General features: G+C 37.9%; 1 protein-coding gene across 2 annotated transcripts in view; it reads left to right on the top strand.

Annotated features, from left to right (window-relative positions):
* Positions 1-7,729: 7,729 nt before the first annotated feature.
* The window catches only part of Rab27b (RAB27B, member RAS oncogene family), a 142,596-nt gene continuing 138,769 nt past the window's right edge, over positions 7,730-11,556 (top strand). The window contains exon 1 of one of the 2 annotated variants that reach the window (XM_051201011.1): positions 7,730-7,934. The gene's annotated coding sequence lies outside the window, so the exon portion shown is untranslated. The remainder of the gene's footprint in view (positions 7,935-11,556) is intronic. The other variant, XM_051201009.1, reaches the window with a different exon arrangement.

Below are 11,556 nucleotides of genomic sequence, written 5' to 3'. Positions count from 1 at the left end.
CTCGGTGTGTTAATTGTGGCTGGCATGGCTGTGGGTCCAACAAGCGGAGGGGGAAAACTACTTGTAACAATCCTACCTTTATTATAAAGTATAATTTTTGTACACGTTTCTGGTCTGCACCTAATGCTTCCAATAATAAAATGTGTAAATTCCTTACGAATATTATCGTGTTTGAAATTATTCTTGTTTTGCAATGTGGTTTGACAACTAGTGTGATAAAAACATCCAACATTTCTTTTTCATATCAGCTTGTTTATACTTATGGGATCCTATTGGTGGTGATGGCCACAGCCACCATCATTTGTTTGTAAAATGGCACTGCTGACACTTGTTATCCCTGTGATGTCCCATCCTTTCATGTAGTGCATCTCTCTCCATCCTCTTTCATAAAAAGTTGAAGATTTCTACAATTCTCTAACTTTTGTTGTTTCCTAGTTGGAAATTTACGTGGAAATTTTACATGTTTTTGTTAATTTGAATATTTGCTTTATGTAACATTTTTGTCTTATTTGTTATTAATGGTTTATAGATGCTATTTAGCTGTCCAGGCATCCAAGATCAAGCTCATATTTCTATACTTAGTTTTTATCTGCTGTGAGTGATTTTTTTCAGTCTGTCACACTTACTAAATCCAATACTGAAGAGAAGTCCCACCCCTGCACACATTGTTCCACACAGGCTTCTTAGATTACTTCAGCCTGTAGGTGTTTCCCATGTTGAAATAAATGCTACATTCTGCAAGAAGCGTTTCTGTATGTTTAAAATATTACTAACTTGCATGTTTCTATTAATATAAATAAAGGTAGAAATAGTTTTCATAATTCTTTTGTTCATTTTGCTGGGGTTACAAACTTTTTCTGAGATTTCTTGGGAATAAATAAGGAATGGGACCTGGAAGGAGATCCTACTGAAAGAGTGCTGTCTCTGGGAAGTTTCCCTCCCATTCTCACCCTCCATCATACCTCTTTAGCAAGTTACTTTTCTGTTTCCCAAGCATGTCAGTATCATACAGTCCATGTTATTTCCAGTGGACAATGAGGAAAAAAAAAAGATTTTTTTTTATGTTATAATCAGAAGAGTTACAGACCAGTGATGAGATACTCCCTGTACTTGAGATAATCACCCATCCAAGGCAGGTTACCAACTGCAAAGCAATTAACCCACAGAGAAGATCATTCAGATGCCAGGGCCTCAGCTGATTTATTTACCTTCAATCTGATTCAGTCTGCTCTGCCATGCACTTTCTCTTTAAACATACATGTGCTTATGAGACATGTGTGTATCTGTGTGGAGGCTGGAAGACCATTCATTACCTTTGAGATAAGCTCTCTAATTGATTTACAAATTCACCAATTACATGTGGATGACCAGCCCTGAATCTTTCTGTCTCTGCAACCACAGAGCTGGGATCACAAGCTCCCTCATGTCCTTATGTTAGGCATGTTTACCCGTGTCCTGGGAACTGAGCTTTGGTCCCCCTGCTTGTAAATAAGTGTTTTATTTACTGAGTCATCCTTACAGCCCCTTTCTCTAGCATACTCTTGGCTCAAAAGTTTACAGTAGTTTCCAGAGAGGGTTTTGTTTAAAACATGTAAATTTGTACACACAAATGAGAAACAATGCAAAATGATAGTGCATGGTAGTTGGTGGATCTTATGTGCTTTCTTTTAATTTGCTTTTATTATAGAATGTTGATTGTTTAGAATGGAATAGACATTGATCTCATTAACAGGTTATGATCATTTTGGATCTTACTTATGAGCTTAGGAACTGGTTTCTTTATTCATGAGAGATAATTAGACATTGGTATCTGAATTCTAATGAAGCATACTTGCTTATATCCTAGGTTGGTTTTAAGAGACTCAGGCTATTATTATGATCTTAAACTTTTACATTTCCATAGTTTTCAGTTTGTTTGACTTTAAAATAAAGACATCAGGCTGTGAGAGGGTTCAGCCAGTGAAGGAGCTTGCTATCAGTATCTGAGTTAGATTCCTCATACCCACATGGTGAAAGGAGAGCCAACTCTCACACCCTGTCCTCTGATCTCCAATATCCACTGCATACACACACACACACACACACACACACACACACACACACACACACACACACACTTTACAATATGCTAAGACAAATTGATCTAAATTAATTCCATAATTATATTATTATCTAAAATGAAAAGAGCATATTTTTGAATGAGGAAACTGTAGTATAAACTCTAGTGCCCAGTCAGGATTATCAGATGCATAAGGAAAATAAGTTAAGTCAATCTGCAGAGAGCAGAAACCTACAAAATTTGCTGCCCTGGGCTGATAACTAATACAGAGAAGATGACACATTGTGGATCTTGAAAAAGTTGCTGAAATCTCATCATTGTGAGCATTACCATAGAAATAAAGATTAAATGATCACTCACAGGAAATGGTTGCACTCTGTTGACTGCATCACAGAAACTAAAGAAGCTTCATGCATCCATTAAGTCATGCTTCTGACCAAGGAGTTACTAGAACACTGGCAGTCCTGATTACTTCAAGAACATAACATTTGTTTCCATAATAAATAATTCTTTTCCAGCCAGTCAATACTTGTAAGATTTGGTTCTTCAGGATGCTTATTTTGGTTCTAAGTATACAACATATAAGACACTGACCATGGGAGTTCAATCTGGGATAAGAAAGAGGGCATCCTGGGACATTTCCCATCATAAGAACTTTTGGTGTCAGCCACTAAGTAATAATGTAGTAATAAAAGTAGTTTTGCATATCTACATGTGGTATTGCCCTCCATTTTCTGTATGTGACGTGATATCATAATCAAAATACACCTGAGAGGGCAAAGGTCTTAAGTAGAACTTAACTAAGACTGTATTAGTCCAGTTTGTGTTCCTATAACAAAACAGCCAAATCTGAGTAAGTTATAAAGAAAAAAATGATTTACTTAGCTTATTATTCAGGAGGTTTCAGGATGCAGTACCAGTGCCACAAATAAATAAAAATGATGTTATAAATATCTAATTTAGTTCACACAAGAAAGTATTCAAACTGTGTCATAACAAAACATTAAAATAGGAAAGTAGATTATGGTCAGGATATAAGCCTGGTAACTAAATAAAAATATTAATGGCTATTACAGAAATAATTTTTATTGTTCCAGCACTAAAATATTACCAAAAATTCTCCTGCAACTTATTACTTATTTGACATTTTTCAGTAATGCTAAGTCCTTCCTTTTAGTGATCATGGCTATCAGCAAGTGTCTATGACTCTAATTTTAGTTCTTTGAAATGGAGAAAGGACATTAACCCTTGAGGGATTATCTTATATTTTCTACCAAATTTGAACTAAACTGTCTAAAATATTTTTGCTTACACCTGAGTTTTTAATAATATCTCACCATACTCAATCTATTTATTAAAGGACATTACATTTATTTGTTTTAGAAATACTAAATATCTTTGGCAGTGGCATTTTATCTATATCAATACCTCTGATTGAATTCTATAATCTCAGAGACAATCCATCTGACTAAAAAAACTTGGGGGAATCCAATACTAAAACCTGGTTTGTATACAAGTCTGCTAGTATATGAGGAGAATAAAGGTGAGCTGGAGATTACATGCTGACATTCAGTATGGCTGCACATTAGGAAGTATGTTCTGTAAAGGGGATGAGAAAGTAAGTTAGGGGTTTAGGAACTAGAGCTCAGTGCAGAGTACGGCAATGACAATGATCTTTAAAAGAGAAATCTCTAGCTAAAGAAACATGTTTTGATTTTTGATACAAATGACACCACACTGCAACATCAGTTACTAATTGCTCAAGTTTATGACTATATTGTGGAATTCAAGTCTCTACAAAGACTTGTTGGGCTGGTAGGAAATACTTTTCAATACAATTTAAATTAATTTATGCCTTATTCTTAGCTAAGTTACCATGGTTGACTTTATTATTCTAACTGTGTTGTCATGCTCCTTGGACCATAAAAAGCCAACATACTTATTTGTAAATATGCAAATTGTCCTTAGTATAAGAATATACAAAGCATATAATTTATGTTTTACATGCCTTCATAAGGTAGAGCTTCAACTGCATATTATTTAAAAAAAATCACAATTTATGCAACCATTCCTTGATTCACTAATGAAAATAATGCCCATGCTGTGCATAAGCCTGTCTAGCCCTTAACCAACTCTTGGTGGTGGTTTCACTGCTGGGTCATACTTATGAGGAAATTGAGATTCAAGGTACAAGATATTCAGAGTCCAAGACCTTTGAAAGTTTCTGCTGTCTGTACAATTTGCAGGGCAACAGTGTTTAACTTTAATGCCATCAAATTTAGTAGGTTCATTTTTATGAAAGTAAAAGTGCTTAAATTTTCATAGTAGACTTTCGTTTTTATTAGCAATGCTCTGTACTATGCACTAAAACCTAATTCACTGTGGATTGTCACATAAAGCCTAGAAGTATTAACTCCAGGCTACTGGGATACAAAAAGCTCCTCCCATCTAAATGTGGGTCTGTAAGCCAGTGATGAGTTCACTCTACTCTCATTTATTAAAGGCAGTTGATTAGCCCCAGTTCATTAACATATGTGAGCAAATATGGCCTCTTGTAATTAACAGCCATGGGATTGAGCCATCACCTGCTCATACAGAAATTTGAGTTCCTTGCCATGCCCTTGACCTTGCAGTGCACTTAAAAGACAACATTGGTTCCACAACACTCTATTTTCATAGCCACTACTGACATTGGCTGGTTGATCCCAAGAGGTGTGATACCAACATGTCACTCCATCTTTGCTGACAAGAGCAGCGCTACATGAATGTTGCTACAGTCCAGGACCTGGTCAGGCAAGAGGTATTCCTACAGTCGGTGAAATTTATAGCTGTGAGAGCCTAGCACACTATGGAGGAGGAGAACAGAATGTGCATATTTTAAGTGTTCTGAGCCTCAAAGTATTAAAGAACCCATAGTTAGTCTGTTCAGACTGCTTTAACGAAGTCCCATAGAGCAGTGGCTTGAAATCAGTAGAAAACTTTCTCAAAAGTTTTGGAAGATGTAATCTAAGATCAAGGTGTAAACAGGGATTGCTTCTGGTTCTAGTGAGGGTCTCTTCTGGGCTATGGACTGTTGACTACTTGCTTTTCCAAAAGTGACAAAGGGAAAGGGAGAAATCTCTCTGACATTCCTACCTTGTGCTTTTTCTTATTTTTGTTTCTTGGGGTTTTTTTTTAAAAGTTATTTTAAAATACTGTACTTTTTTTTTTTTTAAGTTTAAAGATCTTTTCTAAAATGACAATTTGCACTCTACACGAGGGTCCTCCAACAGAGGATTCTTTTGGCACTCTGCTGTTGTTCCCCTCACCAGTCCTTATTGCACAGATACATGCCGGTTGTCTCTAGGACTCAGCCTTTCTATAGTACATCATTCCTACCAAGGCTCTCAAATATTCATAAAAATAAGTAGCTACAGATGGTTGGCCAACATTAGCCCTTCACTTGCTATATAGCTACTTCCCTAGCTCTAACCAAGTCATGCATGATTTCTACTTACAAGCATCTTTTAAGAAGACATTACCATCCTTTTCGGCAGTTAGTATTTTTTTTTTCAAAAACATGCTAAATTAGGATTATGCACAAAGAAGCATATTAGAGGAGCCAGTCCTAGTCTATGGGGCTCAACTAAGTAATTATTCACTGAGCGAGAATCATGTTTGGGGCTAACCTAACTCTGCAATGACTTACAGAATCCTGTGCTTACATTCCTTTCCCCAAGCAGCAAAAGCTCTTTCAAACCTACATGAGACTTGAGATCAATCCAGCCGTTGACATTTTTGGGGGGCCCTTAGGTTATTAATGTATTCTTCCCCTTTGATCCTTAGGGTAGGTAGATCTCTAATCTTCATAGCAGAAAACTCTTGAGTTCTTCATAGTGAGAATTTTGTCTTGAATTTCTCTAGCTGAACCCCCTGGAGTCTTGGCTTCTGTGGCATATGTACTGTCTAGTGTGTTTTGTTCCTAGTTATCTAACACCATCACTACAACCTAGACATGAGTTGGGAGATGTCTCTTCTTTTGGCAGAGGCAGCCAGCTATGTTAGGTATGGACACCCTCCTGCTGACTACTTGCTAGTGCTAGGCTGTGGTCCAAGGCCTGCAACCCACATATACCTTCGCACTTCCCTTTGCCAATTTTGCTATTTTCATGGACTTTTGTTAGAAAAATATCAATGAAGCTGACTTTTTGGATTCTACTCCCATCTGTACTAACTTGCTCCCTGCACTCAAGCTCTTAACTGGAAACACAGGCTACAAAGAAACCTAGTCTTTCAGCATTAAAATATCTTACTTATGATACCCATTATGTTAAGGCAAATATGTTACACAGACATGATTTTTATAATTAAATGCAAAGATTAACCTTCCAATCTCAATTATGATGTGGCTAAAGAGTTGGATCAGCAGTTATGAGGACTTGCTGCTGTTGCAGAGGACTCATACAGTTCCTAGTGTTCATACTAGGCTGTTTTTCAGCTATCAGAATTCCAGTTGCAAGGGTCTTGACACCCTCTTCTGGCCTCTGCAGGCACCTTCACCCATGTTACATACATTCACAAAACACACACATACACATATACCTATACATAAATAAAAACACATCTTTTAAAAATTAAATTACATAAAAATAAATTATGAGCTTTCTAGAGGCAAATGTGTCCCCAGAATGGTACCTGCATGGAAATATTTACTTAGATACGGTAAACTGAATGTCATCAGCTCACAAAATGGCTTCAGTAGCTATAGTATGCACAGTGAGGTGTCACTTTTTTGTCTGCTTCATTCTTTTCTCAGATATTTACTGAGAGCCCAGCACGTGCTGAGTTACTGTGCAAAGTAAACACAGTAGATTCCTCTGCAAATGGTAGAGTACTGTCAAATGATAGCAAAGTCAAAGACAGTGTGAACACCATGGGTGGAAAAGCAGTGTGGCGATAGGTAGGGAAAATGAGTAGAGGAAGACCTGGCAGCACTTGTCTGAAGTGGGGGCTTGCATTTTTATTTTATTTTATTTTTTGCTTCCTATAAAGAATAAAGCTCCCACGAGTCTCTATTTGTTTGCCATTTGTTTTCTTTTGTATTTTTAACAGGGTAGGCTAGGCTTAAATGATTAGAACCTCAGAGTGTTTGTAAACAGAGAATAAATAAATAAATAAATAATAATAACAATCCTGCATTATTCCCTTCACAATTTAAATGTGGACTTAAAAACAAAACATACAAACAAATAACCTCACAAAATAAATGCATTTCGATAATCACAGTGTCTGTGCAAACTGGTTTCCTGCCCTATGGCCCTCTGCCTTGAATAATGACAGCACACTTTCTTTATCCCTAACCCTTTTATTCTCTGCAGCATAGTCTGCATGACATTAGCAAACTATTATTTACTTAGCTTCCCTCCATTCATAATGCCCACCTTGCTGCTACTTAGCCAGACTGACTTTCTTAAAACCTCTTGGAGGCAGCCCCTGGAAGACACAGCAGGGAGGCCCTGTGGAGTCTGCTAGCCTACTAACCTGAGCAGGCACTAGGACCGCCCAGACACTGTCTGCAGGCGCGCTTCTCACCCTGTCAGAAGGACTGAGCCGGTTTAGCTGTTACACAAGAAGAGAGCAGCGGCGGGGCACCAAGGCTTACACTGCCACCCTTTTTGCAGACGAGAAGGTATAGATGAGCTATTTATCACTCAGCTTTGGTACAATGTCCGCCTGCCTTTCTGTGTTCACGCAATCTGATGCTCAGCAGGGCTGTCCAGCTCTAACGGGTTACTCTATTTTTTTATGTTAATACCCACAGCGGATGGAAGCAACAGTGCTGTAAAGAAATGGGCTAGCTATTTCCCGAGGCTGTGATCTGGAAGCATTTGGAGGTGTAAGTACCTGGTGTCAGATCTCTAACGCACTGGCTGTGCTGTGTCCCTTGACCCTTTTCCTCTTCACTGAAGGAGCCAATGTGCGGTGCCATCTGCATGTTTCATTCCTGAAGAGCAACAGAGGGATGACAGAAACCGCAAGTGATGGGCCTGAAACTCCACGTTGGAGTGACTGTGCTCCTTCCTGAAGGCTGCAGTTTGCTAGAGAGGCTGGGTTCACACACAATTTGTATAGGCCAGTGGTTTTTCTCAGGGCTGCAGACTCTTGGCTTGGTTTCTGTTTTCAAAGCTCTCAGCACTGTTTTCTAATCACTCACTGCTCTGGTGCAGTGTAAAGTCTCTTCCTGTCTCCTTTATGTCTACAGCTCATACTCTTACCTTAGGGTGGACTTTTAGAAAGCTGATCAGACATTCACTTATGCTCAACAGCCCAGTTAGGAGACTGCACTTAGAAGCATATGAAAAATTAGCAGCCTAAGATTCTACTCTATGCAACAACATGTGTAGTAAAGGAGTGGTTTCCTATTAGAAAATCCAAAGAAACACAGTCTTATGAGGAAAGGTGATATTTTTCTTTAAATAACTTACAAGTCCATAGAAGAGGCCTTCTAGGGCCTTGGTACTGACTTCTGGCACTGAAAACTTTAAGATATGGTTAGATTGCTAGGCATGTCGACTTCTTCAGTAATCCATTTAGATGTGTATGTCTGCTGCTGATTGCAGCAAGCAAATCCATTCACAGATGTTCATAATAGGGAGGTTCTTAGTAATACATTCATAGTTGCAAGATAATCCCAGGGAAAGAAAATAATCAAGATGCAATGTAAGACATCAATGTCATGAGCTCATTGAAAGCAATTATTGAGAAACTTATAAAATCCTTTTTAGTAGGTCAAGAAGTTTAATATTTTGATGCCAAATACTTGATGCATTGAAATTCCCTTAATGAGAACATGTTCAGTAGCAAAACCTTTGAACAGGTGCCTATAGTTCTTCTAAAACATTGTGTTTGACAAGCAGAGACATGGGCTGTAGGGGTAACTATGTTTTACTGGACTATTTCATACTTCCTACATTTTGAACACGGAGCACTAATATTTACAATATAAATACAGCATATAATATCTTAGATGAAGTTAAAAGTGGTGGTAACTATTAATATGCAGTATCTCTAGTATGCAACAAATTACAAAAAAATCAAATATCGACATCCCGTCATTATATCTCTTAAGCAGAGAAAATCATTTTCACTGAAACTTCTGGAGAAAGAAAACTCAGATCAGGCATGGCAATCTCTTGTCACTTATGTCTGAACCCAGAGTAGATTTTAATTTTACTTTTCCATTGTTAACATAGCTGTGGTACGTAAGCCTATAAACTTTGTGTGGTGTTTCCTACACTTTAAAATGTTTTTCTGTCTTTCAACTCTGGAAAGATGACTCTATTCTTCAAATTAAAGCTTAGTTTTGAAAAATTATGCCCAATATATAGTGGTCTGCATGCTTATTCTTTGGTTTTATGTGATACATATTGTATAGTTTGAATGCAATTGGCCCCCATAAGCTCAAAGGGAGTGGCACTATTAGGAGGTGTGGCCTTGTTGAAGGAAGTGTGTCACTGTGAGGGCTGGCCTTGAGGTCTCTTTTGCTTAAACTTCTCTCAGTGGGAGTAACACACAGACTGTTGCCTGTGTAAGATGCAGGGCTCTCAGCTATTTCTCCAGCACATCTGCCTGCATGCTGCCATGCTTCTGGCCATGATGATAATGGACTGAATCTCTGAAACTGTAAGCCACCCCCATTAAATGTTCTCTTATAATAGATGCCAGCCATCTGAAACTGTAAGCAAACCCACCCCCATTAAATGCTTTCTTATAATAGATGCTGTAGTCATGGCGTCTCTTCACAGCAATTGGACACTGATTAAGACATGTCAATATCTGTGTCTTACCACAAATCATTTAAAAATAGATTGATTGGATGTAGATTTCTTGTTCCAAGAACACAGATGTTATTCAGCACTGGCTACTCTTCCCAGAAAACAGCTCTTCCTGAACTTCAGTCTTTAACTTAAGTCTTTAACTGGGAGAACATGATGGGTATAAAGCTCAGAGGAAGTCAGGAATTTCTGGAGACAAGCGGAGCTTAAGCTGAAGAATAATATACACAGGCTAATACCAATTTGTGTGAAGGTAACAATCTTCTGGTGACTGCTTAGAGGAGAAGCCTCTGACACCCTGAGAGGCCTCATATCTGAGATTCAAGTGGACCAGTAATATCTTGATCCCAAGGATAACAGTCAAGTGGACATTTATAACTCACTTTTCAATTAAAAGAAATCTGGCAAACAGTGAACTTGGTTTCATTGATTTTTAGCGTTGGCATTTTTTTTTTTCTTAAAGGACTCTTCCCCATTTTTATGTGGTTTTGACATCATTTAATTCCTCATAGTGAAGGGAACCCTTTTCAAATTTCTCTGATATTACAACTGACTTTCATTTGTATGTTCATAGCACCTGTTCTTTGCTTAGAAACAGTGGTTCCCAGGATTAGCCATGGAAAAGTGAAGTCAAAGAGGCTCAACGTCTAATAGGAATCTGGGGATGTGAGAAGGCAGTATTTATTGAATGGATAAAGAAGAGATTTTAAGAAGTGAGAAACTGCCCTTTTGAATTCAGGCAGAAAGAAAATCACAACTCACACATAAAAATTTGAGGAGCAGGTTGCCTTACCTAAGCCACAACAGGATGAAATTTTGTGTAACTTGATATTTTCTTTTGCAAGTCAATTATACTTTTAACTTGTTAAATAAAACACTGCAAGGGAAGCCACCGAGAGCACAGTGGTGGCATGTTCACACTGGCATGAGCCAGAAAGGACAACGCTAGTCATTTTGTTAGAGTATAAAAAAAAAAGAGAAAGTTATTATGTACCTAGCTTTGAGAACCAAGGTATGTCATTTCCAGAACTATTTCTTATTAAAGAAAAACAAAGAGTTTGAACAGTGCCTATTTCCACTCCTGTAATCCCAAAATTTGAGAGGCAGAAGCAGTAAGATTACAGGATCAAGTAAAAGCCAGGCTACATAGGGAGTTCTAGGCCAATGAGAGCTTCACAAGAAAACACTGCTTCATAAACACTAGATACGAAGAAAAGAAGATATTGAAGATGAAGAAGAAAATGGAGGAAGACAAGGAAAAGGAGGAAATGTACACAGAGCAGAAAGCTTTTGAAATATGTGAAAATCCAGCCTCGAGAATAAAAGTATAAAATGTGTGCTATACATGTGTTGATAAGCAACACTAATTCAGAACATTGTTTTGATTTCTTCTTCCTGCTTCAGGTAACTATGCAGACATAGCTGTCACTATTATATTCTTACTTGGGCTGAAGTCTTAGACTAAGCAAAAAAGAAGAAAGAAAACCTGAGTGTCAACATTCATTCTCTCTGAACCTGACTGTGGCTAGAATATGACTAGCTGCCTCATACTACGACTGCTGTGACTTTCCTGCCAGGATGGGCTCTCCTCAAACAATGAACTAAAATTTATCCCATCTTTTCTTAAGTTACCTTTGCCAAATATTTTGCACAATAACATTCCCACCAGCAGTGGAAAGAGAC

The sequence above is a fragment of the Phodopus roborovskii genome, unplaced genomic scaffold (genome assembly GCF_943737965.1).
Source record: "Phodopus roborovskii unplaced genomic scaffold, PHOROB, whole genome shotgun sequence".
In the NCBI taxonomy this organism is placed as follows: domain Eukaryota; kingdom Metazoa; phylum Chordata; class Mammalia; order Rodentia; family Cricetidae; genus Phodopus; species Phodopus roborovskii.
The sequence above is the reverse complement of the archived record's forward strand: the minus strand, read 5'-3'. Positions and strand labels throughout refer to the sequence as shown.